Source organism: Bos indicus, chromosome 29 (genome assembly GCF_029378745.1).
Source record: "Bos indicus isolate NIAB-ARS_2022 breed Sahiwal x Tharparkar chromosome 29, NIAB-ARS_B.indTharparkar_mat_pri_1.0, whole genome shotgun sequence".
Taxonomy (NCBI): domain Eukaryota; kingdom Metazoa; phylum Chordata; class Mammalia; order Artiodactyla; family Bovidae; genus Bos; species Bos indicus.
This window is the reverse complement of record NC_091788.1, coordinates 33,231,607-33,257,054: the sequence shown is the minus strand read 5'-3', so window position 1 is coordinate 33,257,054 and position 25,448 is coordinate 33,231,607. Positions and strand designations below refer to the sequence as shown.

General features: G+C 44.6%; 1 long non-coding RNA gene across 2 annotated transcripts in view; it reads left to right on the top strand.

The window, feature by feature from the left end:
- Positions 1-21,202, top strand: part of LOC109554720 (uncharacterized) — a 29,077-nt gene extending 7,875 nt beyond the window's left edge. Inside the window, exons 3-4 of one of the 2 annotated variants that reach the window (XR_011565045.1) lie at positions 7,616-7,765; positions 18,787-21,202. This is a non-coding gene — a long non-coding RNA (uncharacterized lncRNA). Of the gene's footprint in view, positions 1-7,615; positions 7,766-8,325; positions 9,639-18,786 lie in introns of those variants that run through there. The other variant, XR_002180198.2, reaches the window with a different exon arrangement.
- Positions 21,203-25,448: the final 4,246 nt, after the last annotated feature.

The following is a 25,448-nucleotide window of genomic DNA, read 5'->3' as shown; positions in this document are numbered from 1 at the left end:
AACTGACTTGCTGGTTGACTGCAGGCAAGACTTGGCTTCTCTGAGCCACATCCGCCAAATGGGGCAAAAAATTCTCCCTGGGAAAGTGCTTCGGGATGAGCACGGAGGCTGAGGATCCAAATCCCAGGCCCTTTGGGAGGCAGTGGACCTCTACTAATGGACCACACACTCAGCAGGGCTTTGTGTCCCAGTGTGCTGGAACCTTGGCCTCCTGGCACGTGCTGGTTGTCTTGCCCACATGCATTGTGAACAGGGATCAAGATGCCCTCTTTTTGGATTAGTTCTGCATTTGGTTCTGGGACTGTGAATGGCTTTGCAGTGCCTTTCAGTGAGCTCTTTTCAGCTTCACTCATCAGGCCTTGGTTGGGGAGCTCTGTTTGCTTCCAGCTGACTCAGTGTGGTTGCTGAGCTGATGCTGTTGAGTCACTCGGGCAAGGCCCGTTACTTGCCAGACATGGCTCACTTGGACCCATCTTTCCAGGGTAATGAACTCATAGGATTAAACTGAGAGCTCCTTCCTTCTTCTCTACTTTCACCTCCTAGCTTTCCATCAGCCCCCACCCACCCCCACTCCACCACCACCCCCAGCTTCTGGTCCTCAGGTGGGACGTCTTGAGCCAGGGAGCAATTAGCCAACTCAGACTTCAAGATTCTCCCTAGAAGAAGTTGCTGTTGTTGTTGTACAGTCTCTCAGTCGTGTCTGACTCTTTGCGACCCCATGGACTGCAGCACACCAGGCTTCCCTGTCCTTCACCATCTCCCAGAGCTTGCTCAAACTCACGTCCATTGAGTCAGTGATTCCATCCAACCATCTTGTCCTCTGTCATCCCTTTCTCCTAATTTCAATCTTTCCCAGCATCAGGGTTTTTTCTAATGAGTCTACTCTTTGCATCAGGTAGCCAAAGTATTGGAGCTTCAGTTTCAGCATCAGTCTTTCCAATGAATATTCAGGATTGATTTCCCTTAGGATTGACTGGTTTGATCTCCTTGCAGTCCAAGGAACTCTTAAGAAGTTGAGCACTGGCCTGATAACCCTGGGATGAAGCAGGCCTGCTTTACAGGAACCCTTGGAAGGATATGAGTATTTTTTTCTTTTTCCAGTGAGACAGAAATCTCTTTACTGAGTTTAAAAGCCAAGTTATATTTTATTTTAAAAGCTTCAAAGTACATCAAATGTAAGAGATGACTTTCACTATCAAAAGCAATACTTTTATAATGTCCGGTTCTCTCTACATAGAATATCCCATTTGGTTTATTACAGTATAATTAGGTCCTCAGTATCTATTTTATGACCAGGTTAAAGCCAAACCCGTGTTCCCTGACTGTAAATATTAATATGATTTCTCAATTAGTACCTTCCTTATTAAACCTAAAATGCCATCATGAGGCATATTATTTTTTTGTAAAACTAAAGAAGAAAAATTGTTGCCAAATTAACTCTGATAAAATATTTTCTTATTGTTTCATCATGTTTTCTTACTAAAATCTATACTGATTAAATAAGATCATTTAGAAGTTTTTAATCAATTTAAAAGTTAACTCCTATGTGTATGTGAAAAAGAAAACAATTTTGAAAACTGTTAAGGTACTCCTTAGATGGAAAAGACATGAGTATTAATGGGGAGGCTCCTACAGACTTATTTAGAACTGCTTATAATTACTCTGCCACATTCTGAGACCACTGTGGCCTCAAGTTGCTACCTTCTTTGCTTAGAATCCTCTTCCATTCTCACCTGCCTGGTTAATTTTTACCTGGTCTTTAAGATTCACTCTCTCCAGGAAGTAAAGCATTCATTCAGTAAATATGTATTAAGCACTTACTAGGCATCAGTGACTCTTCTAGCATTTGGGATACAATATTCAAAATTCCAGCCTTCGTAGAGACCGAAGGGAAACCAGGGCAGACAGACCACACAGATAACAGAAAATATCAGCTGGTGATACATGCAAGGAAGAAAAATAAAGTCAGTTAAGAGGACAAGGAACAAAGGAGTGGGGTCAGGAAGGCTCCCTGAGGCAGCAGCATGTAAGCAGGGACCTTAATAAAGTCAGGGAATGAGCCAGGTGAATATTGAGCACTGCAGGCAGAAGAAACAGTAAGTGCAAAGTCTCTGAGGCAGATGTGAGTATGACATGTTTATGAGAGGAAAGGAGGCTGGTGGAACTGGAGATGAGTGAGTGGATGGGGTTGTAGGAGACAAGAAGCTGAGAAGGGTGATGGGGGACAGGTCACATAGGGTCTTCTTGACCCCTGTAAGGACTCGACTTTAATTGAGAAGTTGTCAGATTTTTAAAATTTATTTATTTGGGTGTTTTGGGTCTTGGTTGCTGCGCATGGGCTTTTTCTAGAAGTTGTGGCGAGCAGGGGCTACTCTTCATTGTGGTGCATAGGCTTCTTACTGCAGTGGCTTCTCTTGTTGGGGAGCACAGGCTCTAGAGTGCGGGCTCAGTAGCTGTGGTACATGGGCTTAACTGTCCCGGAATCTTCCCAGATGAGGGATTGAACCCATGTCACCTACACTGGCAGGTGGATTCTTAAACACTGGACCACCAGGGAAGTCCTGTTGGATGTTTTTAAATGGAGGGGTGACATAATTGGACTCAGGCTTTCATAGGATGGTTCTGGCTGCCGTAATAGAGGACAGGCTATAGGGAACAAGGGAGGAAGCAGGCAGATCAGCAAGAAGGCAACATCAGTAATCCAAGCTAAAGACAGTCATGGCTTCAGTGGGGCAACAGCCATGAAATGCTGAGGGGGCACTTAGTGTCTTGAAACATTTTTATGGTAAAGCCAACAGGATTTCCTAAGACATATGGGAGACATGGAAGAGTCAAGGATGGCACTAAGGTATTTGGTTCGAACAATCAGGAGAATGGAGTTGCATCACCTGAGACAAAGATGATGAGTGAAGCAGGTTTAGGGGGGTTGGGGAGATTAGACATTCAGTTTGGGACAAGTAAGGCTTGAACTGCCTATTGGATATTCAAGTGGAGATGTAGAGTGGGCAGAAGGTAAGCCGGTCTGGCATTCAGGGAGTGGTCAGACTTGGAGATATGAATGTGGGGTTGTTGATACATAGATTGTATTTAAACAGGAAGGACTGACAAAGTCATCTGCAGAACAAAAGCACTCCAAAGACTGAAACTTGGGGGTCTCTAGGGGGTCTCTAGTTTCTAGAGGTCAAAGAAATTAGGAAGTTGCAGAGGCAATTGCAAAAGATCAGCAAGTGCAATGGTAACGCTTATGTTCTAGAAGTGAAGTGGAGAAAGTGTTTCTTGGAGGAGAGGATGGCTCACTGTCAAGTATAACTGGGAGGTCAAGAACCCGGGATTGAACATTACATGTGGCAGCTCAGAGGTCACTGGTGATCGTACTCAGAGCTGTTTCAGTGGTTTGAGAGAGAACTGGGGAAAAGAAGTTCATATGAACAACTCTCAAAGAATTTTGTTGGGAAGGTGATCAGAGAGACAGTGCACTAGATGGAGGAAAATACAGGTTAAGGTGGTTTTTTAAAAATGAAATGTACTTATTAGTTAGCTAAGGAACTATGAGGGGACATCGATGTGCATTTTTGAGAGCTTAACTTGGAGCCAGGAGAGGAGATTTAGAAAGGCTATTTTCATCTTTTCCCCATTAGCCCTGTCACCCCAGTTCTGCCTCTGTCTTTCACTAAATGGTGAGGGATATGTTCATTTGGGGGCTTCCAAGGTGGTGCCTAGTGATGAAGAACCCACCTGCAATGCAGACGATGTAAGAGATGTGTGCTCAATCCCTGGGTTGGGAAAATCCCCTGGAGAAGGGAATGGCTACCCACTCCAGTACTCTTGCCTGGAGAATCCCAAGGACAGAGGAGCCTGGCGGGCTATGGCCCAAAGTGTCGCAAAGAATCAGACTGACTGAAGCAACTTAGCACATACACATGTTCATTTTTGTATCAACATCTTGTGCAGATGTCTAGTCTCTCTGGTATTTAGCATACCAGGGAGACCACCTGCCATTTTATATTGGATGCCTACCTATCATGTCATGTCACCTCTTTTCTAGAAAACTGACATCTAGCCATAATGCCTGATTCATGTATTATAATATAACCTGGTGGTTGTATGGTGAAGTGATTTATCACTGCCAGAGGAGGCATAATAATGTTCATACTCTTATACAGTAATCAATTAGTAAGCATGTTGCATCATTGAGTATTTAAATCGTCTTTAAGGGTCAGATTTCTGGCCTTTATACACAGAATGTTCTTCTAAGTATGACAAAACAGACACCAGAAGACTTCTCTCCATTTAACACTATATATAGTGAGAACCCATACAGATGTCTGATCATGTTTTACAAACTTGAGATGATTTCTAGAAGAATATAATAGTAACCCACATTATTATTACCATAGATAATAACATTAACATGGAAATGGCTGACTCATGTTAGAGTCAGGAATCATTGACTAGGAATGATATTTTTTCTCATGACAAGGCACATGGTTTTCCTTCTTAATAACAACACACAAATAGGCATCACTTTCCGCTTTCCTTCTTTGTGCATGCATGCATTTGTGCTCAGTCATGTCTGGCTCTTTGCCACCCCATGGACTGTAGCCTGCTGGACTCCTCTGTCCATGGAATTTTCCAGGCAAGAATACTGGAATGGGTTGCCATTTCCTTCCCCAGGGGATCTTCCTGACCCAGGGATTGAACCCTTATCTCTTGAGTCTCCTGCATTGGCAGGCATGTTCTTTATTGCTGAGATCCAGCCCAGGTGGATCCAGGGAATTCGAAGCGGGGACGTTGGCGGCGAGGATCAGGAAACAATTGCTTAATTAAATGTTAATTAAGGATATAAAGAGTGGTTAAATAAGGATAGCTCAGTGAGGAAACTCAGTGGAGAAAAGAGGCTGAATAACTTGGTTTACGTGGAAAGCTAATAAAATTCCAAAATAAGGAATTTGCATCACCTACATAGGACGCAGGCATCCTCCCATTCTCCCGAAGGAGAGGAGACACTAAGGCCTCCCCGGTCAGATCTTAGAAGCCCAGGCAAAATTAGTAGGCTTGACAAGCCTCCATGCCCCAGATGGAAATTCAGCCAGAAGGTGAGAGAAAGAACTACATGGGGAGACCAAGTTTTGGTGAACAAAACTCGCACTTTATTTTCCAAAGTAGTTTTATACCTTAAGTTGTGCATAGAGGATAATGGGGGAAGGGGTAGAGTCATGCAAGGACAGCAGTCCTTGATCCTAATCGAAGCCAGGCTTTCAAACTTATCATATGCAAAAGTTTAGGTGATTTACATCATCTTCTGGCCAAGATGCCTGTTAACATTTTAAGATCCTTTCTTCAGAAAACTTCTTTTTCTCTAAAGGTGATTATTCTAAAGTCAGGTGCCACCCTCCAAAAGCATTAGATAAAGTTGCATTCCTATAGGGCAAAGGTGTGGTGGGCTATAACAAGAAAAGAATTAACTCAAGGGTCCAAGGTTACAAACATTAAAGCTACTACTTACATTTCTATACACCAATTATATTAATCAGTACACTGCCAGGGACACCGTAGGTAAGGGATATGGAAATTTAGCAGCAAACATTGGCCCAACAAGTGAAAAACCCTTCACCAATACAATTTCTAATCAATCTTTTAACTGCTCAAAGAAATCTGTATTTAGACAGTTTAGAACATCTCATGCCTCTCACAGTTGGGAGGCTCTGAACAATCACATGTGGCCGGAAGAACCTATTCAGGCAGGCTAGAGGACTTCCAAAGGAGTTTGTAGGTCGAAACAGTCTTGTCACACCCAGGAATTTTACTAACTGGAGCTGTAAGTTAACTCTTTTTTAGAGAGAGAGATGGTGGTAGGGGACAGCCCCCCGTAAAGTCAGAAGTGTAGGTGAGAGCACAAAGCAGTAAAGTAGGCAGACTCTGGTTTTGGGGGTAGATGCTCGAGAATTTCCAGGGGGACTCCTGAGGCTTGATCCTGCCTTTGCGTATGCCGAACCTTCTTCCTCATGACCTTTGCCACGGGCGGAGTTCCTCACGCTGGCTCCCGGCACTTTACCAGCTGAGGCACTGGGGAAGCCCCTCATTCTTGGTAGTGTAGTAAGAAAAATAATAATGAGCTTTGGGGTCAGTCAGATCTACATGAAAATCCTCAGTTTATCTATACCATTTTTCTAGATTCCACATCTATGTGTTAATATATGATTTTTGTTTTTCTCTTTCTGACTTACTTCACTCAGTATGACAGTCTCTAGGTTCATCCACGTCTCTGCAATTGGCACAGTTTCATTCCTTTTTATGGCTGAGTAATATCCACTGAATATACAGATGAACTTATTTTCAAAGCAGAAATGGAGACACAGATGTAGAGAACAAACATATGGATCCCAAAGAGAGAAGTGGGGGAGTGGGTGGGATGAATTGGGAGATTGGGATTGACATATATATGTACTGTATGTGTGTCTGCTAGTCACTCAGTCATTATGTATAAAACAGATAACTAATGAGAACTGACTATATAGCACAGGAAATTCTACTCAGTGCTTTATGGTGACCTCAGTTGTGCCCCTCCTACCATCTTGTTGTGGCTTCTCCTTTGTCCTTGGATGTGGGGTATCTTTTTTTGGGTAGATTTCAACATCCTCCTATTGATGGTTGTCCAACAGCTAGTTGTGATTTTGGTGTTCTCGAAGGAGCAGATGAGCTCATATCCTTCTATTCTACCATCTTGATCTCCCTTTAAAAAAAAAAGGATATATGTATACTGCTACTGCTAAGTTGCTTCAGTCGTGTCCAACTCTGCGTGACCCCATAGACGGCAGCCCACCAGGCTCCCCCGTCCCTGGGATTCTCCAGGCAAGAACACTGGAGTGGGTTACCATTTCCTTCTCCAATGCATGAAAGTGAAAAGTGAAAGTGAAGTCACTCAGTCGTATACATGTAGCTGATTCACTTTGCTCTACAGCAGAAACTAATGCAACATTGTAAAGCAACTATACTCCATTAAAAATTAATTTTTAAAAAAGTTAACCATATAGTTGCAGGTAATTGCAGCCAGGTGTTTCTTTCCTCGGATCTCAGACCTGAGTGCATGTCCCCTGGCTGTCAGTATGCACAGTGACGAGATGGCAGAAACTGGTTTGACACCAACATGAACCCTTCACCTAAAACTCAACTCAAGCCCAGGGATTTCTGAGCTTTGAAGCTTTGATGGCTTTCCTTGCTTAATCAGTCTCTGTTAAGCTCCCTTGAGGCTAAAGAGGGAAGAAGGGGCCATGAATTTTGTCTTTCTGTGGGAAAGTACACTTCCAAAAGCAGCATCCCCTCCTTCAAATCAATGTATAATCAAAGTAAATACAGCGTTCCCTGCTTTGTAAAACTAGTGTAAACCAACACAATGTTGTAAAGCAGTTATCCTCCAATTAAAAATAAATAAATTTTTAAAAAGAAATTGTGGAATCTCCAAGGCCTAATAGAGTAACAATATGCATAATAGTTTAAACATACATGTTAAATTAGGTTTCATCGGTCCCCCCGACTCAGTGATAGCTGCCAGACACTCTGAGAAAATCTGTCCCAATGCCCACAAAACACTAGCTCCTGTTTCTCTGACCCACAGGAACATCAGAACAGGAAGGTACATCCTTAACAGCAGTAATTCAGGACTTAGCAAGCTCTCTGTTTCACCAACCAACCCTTTAAGTCAACAACCTCCTACTCATCCATTGGCACATGTTTTCCTGAGTGATAATTGCCACTCTTCCCACAGGTAAGTTTTTTTAGAGAAAAATAGGTTAGCTATTGGATGACTTTAAAAAAAAAACAACTTTTTCTTTAAGTTGGAGTATTATAAAGGAGACCAGTCCTGGGTGTTCTTTGGAAGGAATGATGCTAAAGCTGAAACTCCAGTACTTTGGCCACCTCATGCGAAGAGTTGACTCATTGGAAAAGACTCTGATGCTGGGAGGGATTGGGAGGCAGGAGGAGAAGGGGATGACAGAGGATGAGATGGCTGGATGGTATCACCGACTTGATGGACATGAGTTTGGGTGAACTCCGGGAGTTGGTGATGGACAGGGAGGCCTGGCGTGCTGCGATTCATGGGGTCGCAGAGTCGGACACGACTGAGCGACTGAACTGAACTGAACTGATGCCAGTTAACAATGTTGTGATAGTTTCATGTGGACAGCAAAGGCGCTCAGCCATACTTATACGTGTATCCATTCTCCCTCAAACTCCTTCCCATCCAGGCTGCTGCATCATGTGAGCAGAGTTCCCTGTGCTGTACAGTAGGTCTTTGTGGTTAATACTGGATTGATTTCATTTCAGGCAAAGAATACCCAAACCCTTACCACTACTCCATCCCTGTGAAAACTGCAACTCAGCTTCACCAGGAAAAATAAAAGTCGTCGTATTAAAATGAAACTGATTACACACCCTTCCTGACTATAAAAAATAAGAATAGCATTTCATCATATACAGAGGCATTATCAGGTGGTCATAGCTATGTCAAAGTATATGTCATATGTCATAGCTATGTCAAAGCATATGTCATATGGCATAGCTATGTCAAAGCATGTGTCATAGCATAGTCAAAGCAATGGTTTTTCCAGTCATCATGTGGATGTGAGAGTTGGACCATAAAGAAGGCTGAATGCTGAAGAATTGATGCTTTTGAATTGTGGTGCTGGAGAAGACTCTTGAGAGTCTCTTGGACTGCAAGGAGATCAAACCAGTCAGTCCTAAAGGAAAGCAACCCTGAACACTCATTGGAAGGACTGATGCTGAAGCTGAAGCTCCAATACTTTGGCCACCTGATCTGGAGAGACTTGTTGGCAAAGACTCTGATGCTGGGAAAGATTGAGGGCAGAGGATGAGATGGTTAGATAACATCATTGACTCAATAGACATGAGTTTGAGCAAACTCTGGGAGATAGTGGAGAACAGAGAAACCTAGTGTGCTGCAGTCCATGGGATTGAAAAAGAGTTGAACACAGTTAGCAACTGAACAACACAACAAATCAGGTAGTGATTAAAATTCTAGATTCTAGAGGTAGAGCTGTGTATGGATTACTGCTTTAAACCAGTAACTGCTCATGTGACTAAGTAGCTTGGCTTCTGTATGCCTGCTTCACAGGGTGTTGTTAGACTTGTATGAATAAGACAATGTATTGCAGTGTTTTGATGGTAGATAGTAGTCAGTTGTTTAAAAGAAAACTATGTTAGATGGTCCTGATTACAGCTGATATGAATACAAACAGCCAACAAGCATTCACACAGCTCTATTGTAATAATTTCTGCTCTAGGGAAAGAGAGAAAAAAATTGGTTCCCATCGCAAAAGACCACATATTATATGGTTGCATTTACCTGTATATGAAATGTCCTGACCAGACAAATCCACAGAGACAGAAAGTGGATTCATGGTTGCCCAGGGCTGGGTAGCAGGACATGAGAAGTCCGGAAGGGAAGTGACTGCTAACAGGTACAGGGTTTCTTTTTGGAGTGATTAAAAGGTTCTTAAACTGATTGTGGTGATGGTTACACAACTCTGAATACACTAAAAACCACTAAATTGTCAACTTCAAATGAGTAAATTGTATGGGATGTGAGTTATGTCTCAGTAAAGCTGTTTTTAAAAATATATTAGTGCCCATTTATTGCTCAGTTAATCTTTATAATAGCTCATGGTTTTATTCCACAGTCAAGAAGACTGATATTAAGATGTAATAAAGCAACTTAATCTGGCCCATTTAAGTAGCATGTAATGGACCCAGGATTTCCTATTGATTGATTGACTGGATCTTAGTTTCACAAAATTGGATTAATCATAATCTTTGGTTCATGGTACATAATCTCCTTTGATCCACTAAAGGCCATCTTTTATTCTACTTTATTTTATGCATGTATGCATGCTGAATAATACAATAAATACGTCTGATGCCCCCCACCCCAAAGCAAGTTTAGAATGTCACCAACAACATCCAGCTCCCTTTTTGTTCTCTTCTTTCACATCCCTGACTCCTCCCCAGAGATAAGCACTAAGCTGAATACTGTGGGACTTCCCTGATGGCTCAGCAGTAAAGATGTCTGCCTGCAATGCAGGAGACAAAGGTTCAGTCCCTAGGTATTGAAGATTCCCTGGAGGAGGAACCCACTCCAGTATTCTTGCCTGGAGAATCCCATTGACAATACCTGGTGGACTACAGTCTATAGGGTCACACAGAGTTGGGCACAACTGAAATGGCTTAGCTCACACTCTGAATACTGTGCTTACCATTTCCTTGCCTTTTTCTAAAAAAAAATAGCAATATGCATGCCTCAATGGCATATTTAGCTTGGCTTAGTTTTAGATTTGCTTCTCCATAGTTTTTGAACTTTATAAAAAGTCTCTCAGGTTGTATGTGGTCTTCTGGGACTAGGATTTTTCATTCAACATGGATTCATCCATGCAGAGGAGTGCCTCAGTGGCCCTTTGGTTTTCATGTCATAGAACGTTGCATTTTCTAAATACACTATGATTTCATTATGCACTCTTTTTTCAGTGGGTTTTGAGATTGTTTCCAGTGTTTTGGTAATTTAATACATTCAATTGATATTATTGTTTGTATATTGTCTCCTTTACACATGCTAAATTTTCTCTTGGGTATATCCTTACAGAAATCGGTGTGCGTGCGTGAGTGCTCAGCTGTTCAGGCACGTCCGACTCTTTACGACCTCTTGGACAGTAGCCCACCAGGCTCCTCTGTCCATGGAATTTTTCAGGCAAGAATACTGGCTGCTGCTGCTGCTAAGTCACCTCAGTCATGTCCGACTCTGTGCGACCCCATAGATGGCAGCCCACCAGGCTTCCCCATCCCTGGGATTCTCCAGGCAAGAACACTGGAGTGGGTTGTCATTTCCTTCTCCAATGCATGAAAGTGAAAAGTGAAAGTGAAGTTGCTCAGTCGTGTCCAACTCCTAGCAACCCGATGGACCACAGCCCACCAGGCTCTTCTGTCCATGGGACTGTCCAGGCAAGAGTACGGGATTGTGTTGCTATTTCCTCCTCCAGGGGATCTTCTCCACCCGGGGATCGAACCTGTGTTTCCTGTGTCTTCTGCATTGGCAGGCAGATTCTTGACTATTACATCACCTGAGAAGCCCCACAGAAATTGAATATATACTGATTAAATTTGCTGGGTATGCAGGCATTCAACTTTCCAAGATAACATTACATGGTTTTTCAGCTTCCACCAGCTATGTGTATGAGACCCTCTCCACATCCAACACCTTGGTATTGTCAGACTTCTTAGATTTGTCGATCAAATAGATGTAAACCAGTATTTCATGGGGACAAAATGTCATCCATCTCTTCCTGATTATTAGTGAGATGAGCGCCTCTTTGTTGGTCATGTGTTTCTTTTTTAAAAATAAATATGAAACAACTTTTATTTAAAACTTGAAGCAAACCCCACATATTGCTTAATTATATTTCATTAGCTCCTCCCTGTCTACAGGCTGAAATGATTGGTTCCATACGTATTTCTTGTTCTATTAGATGTTTCTTTATGGTTTCTACCCATTTTTATGCTGAGCTGAGGTTTTTCTTGATTGTAGGAGTGCTTTATATATTTTTGAAACTGCTTTTCTGTTGGCTGTATATGTTTCAGATATTTTCTTCAAGTTTGTAGCTTATATTTTTACCTTCATTGAAGACTCTTTTTAAATTTTTTTTTAACTTTTTTTTCAAATTTTAAACTTTTTTTTTGTTTGGAGGTATAGCCTATTAGAAAAACATCTACTTCTGCTATATTGACTATGCCAAAGCCTTTGATTGTGTGGATCACAACAAACTGTGGAAAATTCTTCAAGAGATGGGAATACTAGACCACATGACCTGCCTCCTGAGAAATCTGTATGCAGGTCAAGAAGCAACAGTTAGAACTGAACATGGAACAACAGACTGGTTCCAAATCCAGAAAGGAGTATATCAAAGCTGTATATTGTCACCCTGCATATTTAACTTATATGCAGAGTACATAATGAGAAATGCTGGACTGGATGAAACATAAGCTGGAATCAAGGTTGCCAGGAGAAATACCAATAACCTCAAATATGCAGATGACACAACCCTTATGGCAGAAAGTGAAGAACTAAAGAGCCTCTTGATAAAAGTGAAAGAGGAGAATGAAAAAGTTAGCTTAAAGCTCAACATTCAGAAAACTAAGATCATGGCATCTGGTCCCATCACTTCATGGGAAATACATGGGGAAACAGTGGAAACAGTGACAGATGTTATTTTGGGGAGCTCCAAAATCACTGCAGATGGTGATTGCAGCCATGAAATCAAAAGACTCTTGCCTGGAAAAAAACTTGGAAGAAAAGTTATGACCAACCTAGACAGCATATTAAAAAACAGAGACATTACTTTGCCAACAAAGGTCCATCTAGTCAAAGCTATGGTTTTTCCAGTAGTCATGTATGGATGTGAGAGTTGAACTATAAAGAAAGCTGAGCGGTGAATAATTGATGCTTTTGAACCGTGGTGTTGAAGAAGACCCTTGAGAGTCCCTAGGACAGCAAGGAGATCCAACCACTCCATCCTAAAGGAAATCAGTCCTGAATATGCATTGGAAGGACTGATGCTGAAGCTGAAACTCCAATACATTGCTCCCCTGATGTGTATAACTAACCCATTTGAAAACACCCTCATGCTGGGAAAGATTGAAAGTGGGAGGAGAAGGGGATGACAGAGGATGAGATGGTTGGATGGCATCACTGACTCAATGGACATGAGTTTGGGTAAACTCTGGGAGTTGGTGATGGACAGGGAAGCCTGGCATGCTGCAGTCCATGGGGTCACAAAGAGTTGGACACGACTGAGTGACTGAGTTGAACTGATAGCCAATTAACAGTGTTGTGGTAGTTTCAGATGAACAGCAAAGGGATTCAGCCATACAAATACATGTATCCACTCTCCCCCCAAACCTCTCCCATCCAAGCTGCCATATAATATTGAGTAAGAGTTCCGTATGCTGTAAAATAGGTCCTTGTTGGTTATCCATTTTGAATATATCAGTGTGTACATGATCTTCCCAAACTCCCTAACTATCCCTTCCCCCCAGCAAGTATAAGTTCGGTTTCTAAGTCTGTGAGTCTCTGTCTATTTTGTAAGTTCATAATTTCTTTTTAGATTACACATATTATAAGGGATGTCATATGATATATCTCCTTCTCTGTCTGACTTACTTCAATCAGTATGACACTCTCTAGGTCCATCCGTGTTGCTGCAAATGGCATTATTTCATTCTTTTTAATGGCTGAGTAATATTCCATTGTATATATGTACCACATCTTACCTTTGTTGATGGACATTTAGGTTGCTTCCATGTCTTGGCTATTGTAAATAGTGCTGCAATGAACATTGGAGTGCATGTATCCTTTCAGATCATGTTTTTCTCCTAATACATGCCAAGGGTAGGATGGCAGGGTCATATGGTAGCTCTATTTTTAGTTCTTTAAGGAACCTCCATGCTATTCTCCATAATGACTAAACCAGTTTACATTCCCACCAACAGTGTAGGAGGGTTCCCTCCCATTGGAGACTCTTTGGACAAATAGAAATTCTTAGTTATAATATAGTCAAACTTATATATCTTTTCTTGTATAACTAGAAATGTTTATGTCTTGACTAAGAAATCTTTTCCTATCCCAAGGTTATTAAGATACTCACTAGTTCTGAAAGTTTTCAAATGTTGCCTTGATATTTATATTCTTAATCTATTCAGTATTGATTTTTGAAGGTGTGAGAAAGGGATCCTTTTCAATGATTTCCATGTAAAAAGCTCCCTTTTTTCAATGAAGGAGATATTTACACCTAGACCTTTGCACCTTGAAAGCCCATGCTTTTAATCACTCTGCTGTTCCAAGGAAATAGTGGTATCGTATTAGACCGTTGGATAAGCAAGCGTTAGACACTGGGGAGAAAAGTGAACTAAAGCACAGCTGCTACCCTCAGTCTATTGCTCAATATTAGGAGCTGAGGGTTGGATTAGATCCTTTTTTTCAAATCATTTCTGGCCCCTCTAAGTTTCATGACAGCATATTCCAGGTCATCTTTTGGCATTGGCAGTTCTGCAGAGCAGTTCCTATGGGAAGCTCTGGGTTCCATTTCTTTTTTAAAATTAAATTTAAATATTTTTAGTATAGTTGGTATGCACTATAGGTTACAGATGTACAACATAATGATTCGCATTTTTTAAAGTTTTTATTCCTTTTATTGTTATTACAAAACATTGACTATATTCCACATATTATACAATTTAGCCTTGTAGCTTATTTTATATCTAATAGTTTGTACCTCTTAATTCCTTACCCCAGGTTACCTCTCCTTCCCTCTTCCCATTGTAACTACTAGTCTGTACTCAAATCTGTGAGTCTGCCTCTTTTTTGTTATATTCACTAGCTTGTTGTATCATTTAGATTCTGCATATAAGTGAGATCATGGAGTATTTGTCTTTCTTTGGCTGACTTACTGCACTTAGCATAATGCCCTCAAGTCTATCCATGTTTCTGCAAATGCAAAAATGTCATTGTTCTTATGGCTGAGTAGTATTCCAGTGTGTGTTTGTGTGAGTGTGTGGACTCAGTACAATACTTATGAAAATACCAAGGAAATAAAAGCAAAAATAAACAAGTAGGACCTAATTAAACTTAAAAGCTTTTGATAGCCAAGGAAACCATTGATAAAATGAAAGGACAATCTATTGAATGTGAGAAAATATTTGCAAATTGACTTGACCGATAAGGGATTAATATCCAACATGTATAAACAGCTCAATGTCAAGAAGACAACTTGATTAAAAATGGGTAGAAGAGCCGAATAGACATTTTTCCAAAGAGAAAATGCAGATAGCCAGCAGGCACATGAGAAGATGTTCGGCATCACTAATCATCAGGGAAAAGCAAATCAAAGCCACAGTGAGATATCACCACACACCTGTCAGAATGGCTATCATCAAAACCATCACAAACAATAAATGTTGATAAGGATGTGGATAAAAGGAAACCCTCATACATGCTGGTGGGAGTGGAAACTGGTGCAGCCACTATGGAGAACAGTATGGAGGTTTCTCAAAAAACTAAAAATAGAACTACCATGCATGTGTGCATGCTAAGTTGCTTCAGTCGTGTCCAGCTCTTTGTGGATCCTATACTGTAGCCGGCCAGGCTTCTCTGTCCGTAGGATTCTCCAGACAAGAATTCTGGAGTGGGTTGCCATGCCCTCCTCCAGGAGATCTTCCTGACCTAGGGATCGAACCCAAGTCTCTTACATCTCCTGCATTGGCAGGCAGTTTCTTTATCACTAGTGCCACCTGAGAAGTCCGGAACTACCATATGACCCAGCAGTTTCACACCTGGGTACATATCTGAGAAACAAAAACCCTATTTCAAAAAGATAACATGCACCCTGATGTTCATAGTAGTATTATTTACAATTGCTAAGATATGGGAGAAACTTAAGTGTCCATCAGCAGATGAGTGGATAGAGAAGATGGATTCTGCTTCTTTAGTCCTTGTTTCTTTCGTTTTCTGGAGGTTAAAGTGATACCATGGGGAAGAGCACAAGCTTAGAGTCAGACAAACCTAGATTCAAGGCTCAGTCCTCCCACGCAGTAACCTGGAGGAAGTTAAACCCTTATGAACCTCAGTTTATTTGCTCTGTGTCCCTACTCTGCAGATCCTCTGCAGAAAAGCGTAGCTTCCTCATTTACTCCTCTGCTAGGGGTGAGGACATAGGAGATGGTGGTGGCCAGCCCCTCTGGGACCATCTGCCTCATGGAAGGGTGATGCCCCCACAGAGCTGACACAAATGACCAATGTCCACTATAGCTCCCTGGGATGTTACCCTGTCTTATCTTTCCCCCCTCTGCTTGGTTGGAGGATCTCATCACTCAGCTGGCCTGTGAGCTCCTGGTGAGAAGCCCTCAGACCTCATTTCTTCCATGGTCTCACCCCAATGCTGTGTACACAACAAAGCATTCATCAGTGGTCTTTGAGGGACTGAGTTAAGAGGGAAAGAGACCCCACTCTTGCAGTCTGGGGCTGAAGGCCATGCCTTTTGGTTTCCCAGGGAAAACAAAAACAAAACCCAAAAGCCAGCCATCAAAACAGAGAAAAGAGAAAGGCCTTCCTCCACATACCACCCCAGGTGCTGAGAGCCGGCTTTGAGAAGGTCGGGTGTGACAGGCGGCCTCCACTCTGTCCCTCATTGGTCCCCACCACCTGGCTGGAGTGTTTATCGCTGGCACCTCTCACGCTTGGCAGGCAGAGATTCCTGGCTCTGCACACACAGCAGCAGAGAGAAGAACGATCCCACAGCACACACGGCACCACTCCTGACTCCACAGCCCATGTATGTAGCCTGGTAATTAATCAACCAGCGATGAGATACAGGAACATCGCTGGGTCCTGTCGCTGCCCAGGGCGCTTTGCGTTGTCACCGCGTACGTTTTTCATCCAAGCTAAACAGAGTGCTGGGTGGGGTGCTGTTTCTTGCAGTATTTACAGGCCCCTGGGATTTTTCCCTTCTCTCTAAGGACTGTGAAGGTAACAGGCTGACTTCAGCAATTTCTGCAGTGAGGTCATAGGGCCCTGGGAGGGTAACCTGAGTCCAGAAGACGGTACCCAAGGCCCTTGTAGTGTTGGGGTTAGAGAGAGAGAGAGACAGGAAGGGGGGGACTTGATTCAACTAAATCTAAGACTCATTTGCAGTGTTTTTGGTAAGGTTCCAATTATGCCTCTCAACAGAGCAAAGTTTTACAACATTCCAAATGTAAACATTGGAAAGAGGCTACAAAGTGAAAACAACCAGGTGACATCTCAAGCCAAAAAGAAGCCCAAAGTGATCTTAATGATCGAACTGCCCCAGGCTAAGTGGAGTTTGAATGATCGGCCTGCTAGAATCCACATCGGTCTTCCTCTCACTCACACAGGACACTCTAGAACTTGACTTTGAGACACTGGGCTCGCATCCCAGGTACACCGCCTGCTAGTCCCATGGTCCTGGGCTTGCAGCTGAACCTGTCAGTGCCTGACTGTGGGCATCTGTGAAGTGGGGACAGTCCAGCCCAGCTTCCCAAAAGGTTTGTATGGTGATTCAAAATGAGCTACTGTGAACAGCAGCTCCCTGGGTGTCCATGTCTCATGGGGGGTCCAGATGGCTCCAGCGTACATGGGTGTCCTTGTCTTTTCTCTCCGAGTCCTTTATCTTTGCTTCTTCTTCAGATGTCTTCACCTCTCTCTCCTTTTTAAATATTGAAATAAATAAGTATTTTTTTGTCTGTGCAAGGTCCTAGTTGCGGCATGTGGGATCTTTAATTGCAGCATGCAAGATCTAGTTCCCTGACCAGGGATAGAACCCAGGTCCCCTGCACTGGGAGCGTGTGAAGTCTTAGCCACTGGACCAGCAGGGAAGTCTGCAGGTGCTCCTTTTTGGGATTCCTCTTCTCCCATTCAGGCCATGGTTAGGATTTCCCAGGGGTGATTCATGGATTGCTGGTCCCCACATGGCACACAATGAGAGGGCCTTCTGAAGACAAATCAATTTGGAAACAGAGCCCTGTAACCCCCTCTGAAAGTTCCGGAGACCTCATCCATGTCTGCTCCTCCGTTGCTTGGCACCTCACTCCTGAATCTGATCCCAGACCCATTTTCTACATATTGCCTATTAATCCCTCTCCCCAAATACAACTTGGGACTCATCCTAGATGATGCTGGTATGGTGACAGGATACACTGAAGCTTATGACTTGTCAAGCACAGTGGTGGTTCTTTAGTGCTTGAGTACTAAGTTGCTTCAGTCATGCCTAATTCTTTGAAACCATATGGACTGTAGCCCACCAGGCTCCTGTGTCCATGGGATTCGTCAGGCAAGAATACTGGAGTGGGTGGCCATGCCCTCCTCCAGAGGATCTTCCCGATCCAGAGACTGAACCCACATCTCTGATGTCTCCTATATCGGCAGGCAGGTTCTTTACCACTAGCACCACCTTATCAACATTTAACTCCCAGGCAGCCCAGCAAGACCGGTGCACGCCACATAGGCATGACCAAACCACGGGTCTACTGTCTTTTTAATAAATGAGGAAAGTAAGACTCAAGGCTGGTATCTTGCTCAGAGTCACAGAACAAGTTAAGTGATAGAGTGGGGCATGGCCCAGGCCTCCCTCCAGGTCTGTCCAGCAGGAAAGTGCAGTGTCCTGCCTGTCCCTAGCTGGAAGGACAGTGTCCTGCCTGGCACTGTGCGTGTGGGTGTGTGGCCAGTGGGCCTTTGGACTGGAGTGCTTACAGGCCTCTGAGTCAATGTGATGGAAGTCGGAGTCGCATTGGTGGACAGTCAACTCCATGTGTGTGTCCAGCATGCCCGGGGTCTGTCGGGCACTCCACGTGGAATGACAACATCATCTCCATACACAGATAGACAGGCTCAGGAGATGGAGTGGTGTGGCCGGGCAGCTGCCAAGCTAGAGTCCCAAGTGTTCTAGATCCAACCTCACCCTCCATGCTCTGGAGCCGCTTAGATTGCCCTGCTTTTCTCACTAATTGAAACCTCAGGGCGCTGTTGTGGTGCCTGTTGCTATAAACACTTTGCCAATTTGCATAAGTATGTGACATTATAAAAGTTCCTTAAAGATCTTATCCACCTTGCTGGCACCCAGCCCAAGGGAAAGCCAGGTAGAAAGACAATGTGTGTGTTATTTAAGAGAAGAAAAAAAAAAAAAACTTTTCTTGTTTTTGTTCCCCATGCAGGTGAACAGGGTAAGAAGTGGAAAACACCCCAGGCCGAGGCAGCGCCTGCAGCTTGCTTTGTTTTGTTTTGAAATTGCTTGAGAGAAATCTTCCTTGTACCTCCTAAGCTGCCTGTCATATGTGAAAAGCCGGAACGGGACTCTTAAGATTCTATAAATGAATTCGTTTTGGAACACAGGGTTCTCTGCTGGGCGGGAAGGAACTGTAGCGATCACCGGGTCCAGCATGTCACTTGCAGAGAGGCCCGTGACCTGGACCTGGCAGCCGTAGGCCACTCTAACCTCTGCCGCATGGCTCTCTCACACTCTCCCAAGCACTCCAGGCTCAGCTGAACAGCTCACACTTGTTTTCGGCAGCGTGAAACTCAACTCGATGCATCAATACACAATCGATAGCTTCAGAGCTGGGCCCAGGTGAGCCCTCCCCAGACTTCCCTGGCCTCTCTGCTGAGCCCCAGCCAGTCCCAAGCATCAGCCCTAGGTCAGGATGGTACCTACCCTCCAGTCTTTATCCCCGGAGCTCCTTCAGAAGATAGGTGCTGTCGTCCCTGCTTTTCAATATGGACATCAAGGCTGGGAGAGGTTAGTGTGTCTTGGGTCCACAGCTGGGAAATGAGGCTGACCACAGCCCAGGACTGACTGGCTGGGTGCTTCAGTGTCATCAGCTTCCTAGGTTGTGGGAAAGAGTAAGAAAAAGCAAGCACAAAGTCTAGCCCAGTGTCTTGTACACAGTGGGCGCTTTCAGAAAGCTCAGTCCCATCCCTGTGATGTCTTCTCTGAGTCCTCCTTCATCATCAGTTAAACCTGATGGAAACAGGGTCTATAACATGCAGATTTATTACCATTTGGTTTACCTAAGTAACCTGTCCTTCAGAGGGACTTGGTAACCCAGCGAATGAATTTCAAACTATCTGGCACTTGAGTGGGTGGAGGATAGTACTTTGCAACTGAGAGCCCAAGAAGCTGTTAAACACTTAAAGTGTACAGGGAGGAATTGTTCATCCTATCCCATCTCCTAGCCAGGGAAGAATACATGTATCTTCTCTCTCCATCTCAAGCAGCCTTGTTTGAGCAAAGTTCTTGATATAATTTCTTGACCCCTCCCAACCAGTCTCCCTAGACATATTTTTGGAGGCTTCCTATTGAATAATTAAGCAGCACAACTTGGCATATAAGACAGTTTGAGTGAAGGCAGTGTGTGGGACAGGATGGTGGGGCAGGAGGGTGGGGTGGGAGGTGGAAGTGTGTGCAAAGGATAAGGACCTCAAGAAACCCAGAAACCCAGGAAGTCAAGGGCTTGGGCTGGGGAGGGGTGAGTCCATGGAGCATTAGGGAGGTTCCCCTTGTGTCTTTCTGCTGGTCCACTTATGGATCTTTCTGCACTTCCCCCTAAGTGTTCATGTTCAATCAGTCACTTGTGTCCAGCAATTTGAGACCCCATGGACTGTAGCCCACCGTCTCCCCTGTCCATGGAATTTTCCATGCCAGAATGCTGGAGTGGGTTGCCATTTCCTTCTCGAGGAGATCTTCCTGACCCCGAGGGATTGAACCCAGGTCTCCTGCACTGGCAGGCAGATTCTTGACCACTGAACCACCTGGGAAGTCGAAGCAGGTGAGCAGCTTTGTCCTGCCACCCAGAAAGCCCAATTCCCCTCGCACTCCCCCTCCACTCCGCCTACCCTACAGTTACTTCCAGGGCTGAACAGCAGAGCCTGGAGGAACAGTGTCCAAGGGAGGAGACGTGGCTGAGGGGAGGAGTTGCAGCCACAGGACCGTAGAAGGTGGGATCAAGGCTTCTGGAAGGAAGGAGATGGAGAGGGGACCAGTGTTGACTGAGCATGTACTAGGTGCCAGGAATTTGACACATATAATCTTATTTAATCCCCACAGAAGTCCTGTAAGATAGGAATTATTATCCTCTTTGTACTGGTGAGGATACAGAGGATCAGCAAGGTTAGGCAACTCACCGGAGGTCACATGATGACTGAGGTGGAGCCAGAATTCAATGCGTGTCCTTTGATTGGAAATCCTGTGTTCTCTCCATTAGCACTAGTACCCGGTGAGATCAGTTCCAAAGTGCTGACTGCATCAGTTGTCCCTTTTCCCTTGTGAACTTGAGCAAGCTGCTCAACTTTCTGGCTTCCTGGCCTCAAAATGGGCATCAGTAGACTACCTACCTTGGAGGTATGCTATGGATTAAGCGAGGTGTGCAGCTAAGCTGCTTAGAGCAAGGTCCCGCAGGTCCGAGTTCTCTAAACATCAGCCACTGCGTTGACTTTTACTACTGATGCCACTGTTCCTGCATCTTGGGGAAGACATGCCCAAAATCTCTGTGCCTTGGTTTTCTCATCTGTGAAATGGGTGGGTTGGACAAGAGGATGCCTAATCTATCCAATAAAAATGAAATTTTATTTCCAGCTGTAAAACCCAATTACTCTGCTTGGCGTTCAGGTTCCCCTATTGGCTGGTCCAAGGTTTCCCACCAGACTTGGACTCCCCTGTGGGGTCCCTTCATTCTTAATCATGTGCCCACAGCCTGGCACCCAGCTGATCAGCCACTGCCTGATTCCTTCCAGCCTCCAGTCATACTCTTTACCTTCCTTGATGCTCCTTGCTGTCGTCTGCCAACTTGACTTCTGCACTTCTTTCAAGGCCCAGATTAAAACTCAACTCTTCCATGAAACTGTCTCTGGCAAACCCCACCCTGCGATGACTTCTCCTTCACTTAAAACTCCCTCAGCTCTTCTGCCCACAGTCTGAGTCACACGGATTTTGAATGGTTTATATTGTCTCATTTAAGTCTGTTTGATTTGCTCAATTCCCTAAAAGTAAACTCCCTAAGGGCACGGCCCTCGTTTGCTACTTTGGTGTAGCCTCAGTAATACCTGCGCTGTTCTGGGTGCCTGTTTGGTGAACTAGTGGCCCTTATGCCGGCCATTCCCTGCTCAACCAATGGCTGAGCATCCCTGCTGGTGGGAGGTGGGGGGACTTTGTTCAGGATGCTTATGACTCTGAGGATGGCAGAGGGATTACCTCTGCCCTCAGGGAGCTGCAGAAGAGGCAGATGTCTTGGTGTAAACAAGCTGCAGTATGATTAATTGCATTGCAGAGGTACGGGAAAGGTGGCCCTCTGCCTGCAGAAGGAGGGGAGCTCAAGGATGAGCAGGAGCCACCAGCAAGGACAGGGAGGGCATTTCCAAGGGCACAGAGAGTGGGAAGACACATGCGTCTGGTTTCTTGAGACCAATTAAAGGGTATATTTTAGGGGAGGGAAGCAGGTCGGGGACAGCAGGAGGGACTGAAGTTGGAAATATAGTTTTCAGTTATCCAAAGGCATATCCAGAGACCCCCAGTGGGGTCTTTATCCCCTCAAGCCAAATGAAGACCATGTCCAAATGAGAAAATTAACAGCTACATAAAGAGCTTTATTTATTTATTTGGCATGAAAGTGCCCCCTTTTTAATTTTTAATTAGAGGATCATTGCTTTACAATGTGGTGCTGGTTTCTGCTGTGTAACAGTGTGAATCAGCTGTAAGTATACCCACATCCCATCCCTCTTGAGCCTCCCTCCCGCCTTCCTCTAGGTCATCACAGAGGCTGAGCTGAGCTCCCTGTGCTATAAGGCAGCTTCCCACGAGCTGTTTTATACGTCGCGGTGTATACATGTCCATGCCACTTCCCAGGTTGTCCCACCCTCTTCCCCTGCTGTTTCCGCAAGTCCATTCTCTACAGCTGCCTCTCTATTCAAAAGTGCCCTTAAAAAAAGAAAAAAGAAAGAAATCATACTGATGAGAGAGATTTGTTTTTCATTTCATTTTGTTTTAGCAAAATGTTTTGTTTATCTTGGCTCAACAAAATAAAGATCTGGCAATTCTATGCCAGAAGGGAAGTTTCCAGGTCTAAATTCTTGAAGCTACTGCTAGAGAGTCATTGAGATATATGGAAATAAGGAGCAGGTACAATGTCGATTAATCTCTTAGGAGGACAGAGAAAGGTTTAGAACTTCTCAGCAATTTCCACTGATGAGGTTGGCAGATGGAATGATGCTCACGGTGGAGGCTGTAGGGGAGCCAGGGGCAGAGACAGTTTGATCTGTTTTGATGGCTTTAATCCCTGCTCTCCCTCATGAGAGGTGTGAGCTATTCGAGCTGCCTCTTGGTCCTCCTCTGCTCTGTGCTCTTGCCCCCTCCCTGGGAGGGAATAAAAGGTGTCCAAGCTCTGCGTGCAGCTCAGACCCGATCGCCCATCTTTCTGCCTTTCAAAGCAACAGCTGACAACTGTGATTTCTCATCTCCAGGTGCAAAGGAAATTGCCCCTTGTAAGTGTCTGCATGTTTCAGGCCCCCGCTCCCCCACCCACCGCCAGGGTTGTTTCGGTGCCTGTCAGTTGAATTTGCACTAATGAGATTAAAGTCGGTGTGTTGGAACGTTCACACATTTTTGCCCAGATCCGTTCAAAATTCCTAAGGTAAGAACTTGCCTGAATCAATATAGTAGTCATTTCAAATCTTGAGCTGTCCCTTGTAGGGCATTTCAGTCATTTCGTTGAAACAAGAGAACAGCCAGGGGCCCTGGAAACAAAGATGTGAAGAGGGATGAGGGGCAGGGGCTGGGTAGGCTGCTCTGGGGGAAAGGGGGTTTCAAGTCTATATGGCAACATTTGGTTAGTTCAATAATTTCTTACTCTAGCTGGGATTTTACTCTACAGATGGTTTATCTAAGGCCTTGTGGCAGTTTTGGTCAAAAAGGCAAGCAATCATGATAATAGGAAGCAGGGGATCCCAGGGAGCAAGGGAGAAGATGCAGCCTGGGGAGGGTGGGGCAGTAGAGGATGATGACAGGGGGTTTTCAAGTCTTTGGCCCCTGGAGTCATGGACAGAGGTACTGAATCAACGAGAAGACTTGGAGGCTGGCAAGGAGGGGGCTCATGCGAATTTCTTGTTATTGAAGCAACCACAGCTTGGAAGAAGCAGCCAAGGCTTAAGGGAGTAGCAAAGACCTGAATTCTTGTCTTAGGTCCACTGTGTGAATTTGGGTCAGTGGCACCACCCTCCTGGGCCTCAGTTTCCCCGGAATAAAGTGAGGGCAGGGCACCACTGGGATTTCCTTCCAGTTCTGTCCTGATCTGAGACTCTAAGCAAAAGACTCCTGCTCTCCGCTTTTGTTTCCTCATGAGATGCGAGCTCCTAGGAGCTGGGGCTATAACCCTGTCTCAGGCTAAGTTTGGGATGCGTGGAGGGAGGGAAAGAGGAAGGGACTGAGCCAAGTGAAAGCAACAGGGGGTGTCACTGCACATGCACTGATGACTGCCCACCGGAAGACCAAGGACAACTGGGTGATGGACGGCATTCTACACGCCAGTGCCCTGGAACAGATGGTGCCCAGAGGCCAACCTGTGTGCTCCATGTACGAGCAGGTGAAATTTGGGAAGCTGAGTCAGCTGTGGAAGAATCTTCCCCCTCATTCCTACACACACACACACACACACACACACACACACACACACACACACATTATGGGGCCTCTTCAGTTCTGGAAGCCTGCTGATCGTTAGTCAGTTACTATCAGGTCCTCCTGTTTGCTTGCTGCTGCTGCTAAGTCGCGTCAGTTGTGTCCAACTCTGTGCGACCCCATGGGCGGCACCCAACAGGCTCCTCCATCCCTGGGATTCTCCAGGCAAAAATACTGTTTGCTTAGTCAATAGAATATGCTGACACTTGACTTGCTTGTACATTTTTGATGCTGTGTACATATGGTGGCCACTCCTGGGTCCCTCATGTCTATCACTACACACAATGGCATCTTGCTCGCCAGTGTGTGAAAGGGGATGTGGCTCAGTGATATAGGAAGCTCAAGTTAGGACTTAGAGGGTCAAGAGGCCAGAGTAACTGGGGTTGATAGGAGTGCGCAGCTGTGCTCTAATGGTTGAGGAAGTAACAGAGAACTTCAGGGAAAAAGAAATGGGAGTTTGCGAGGCCTGTGTCAGAACTGAGCACACCTCAGTTGGAGGTGGCTGGTTCTGAATGTGAACGGCTCATGTTTGTCATCCATGGCATCAGAAAGGTTTGTTGAGACCTTGGGAAGTATGAAACTGTCTTACCTCTTCTACTCTGTCTCTGATTCCTATTGACTTATGTCACTTCCCATCATCCATTTCCATTAGCCCCAAAAGCTTGCCAAGGGCACCCTGCTAATTAATTCCCCATTGCCTGTGAGCTCAGGTATGCTTTGGTGATGATTTCTAGGTTTGGGGAAAAATCAGTTTTGGGCTCTTATGGTATCCCTGCTGGTAATGATTTCTGCCTCAGACTTCTCTGTGGCATCAGATGACTGTGCCATTATTTCATTTAGCACTTATTGGAGACCTACTTGAGAGCAGGAAATGACCTTGTTTTTGGTTAGTCACTAAGTCATGTCTGACTCTTTGCAACCCCATGAACTGTAGCCCTCCAGGCTCCTCTGTCCATGGGATTCTCCAGGCAAGAACACTGGAGTGGGTTGCCATTTCTTTCTCCAGGAGATCTTCTGGACCCAGGGATGGAACCAGTGTCTCCTGCACTGGCAGGTGGATTCTTTACCATTGAGCCACTCAGCCACCCCCACTTCCTAATAATGATACATATCGAGAAGCATGCCAAGCAAGCACACAGGGCTTCTGATTGA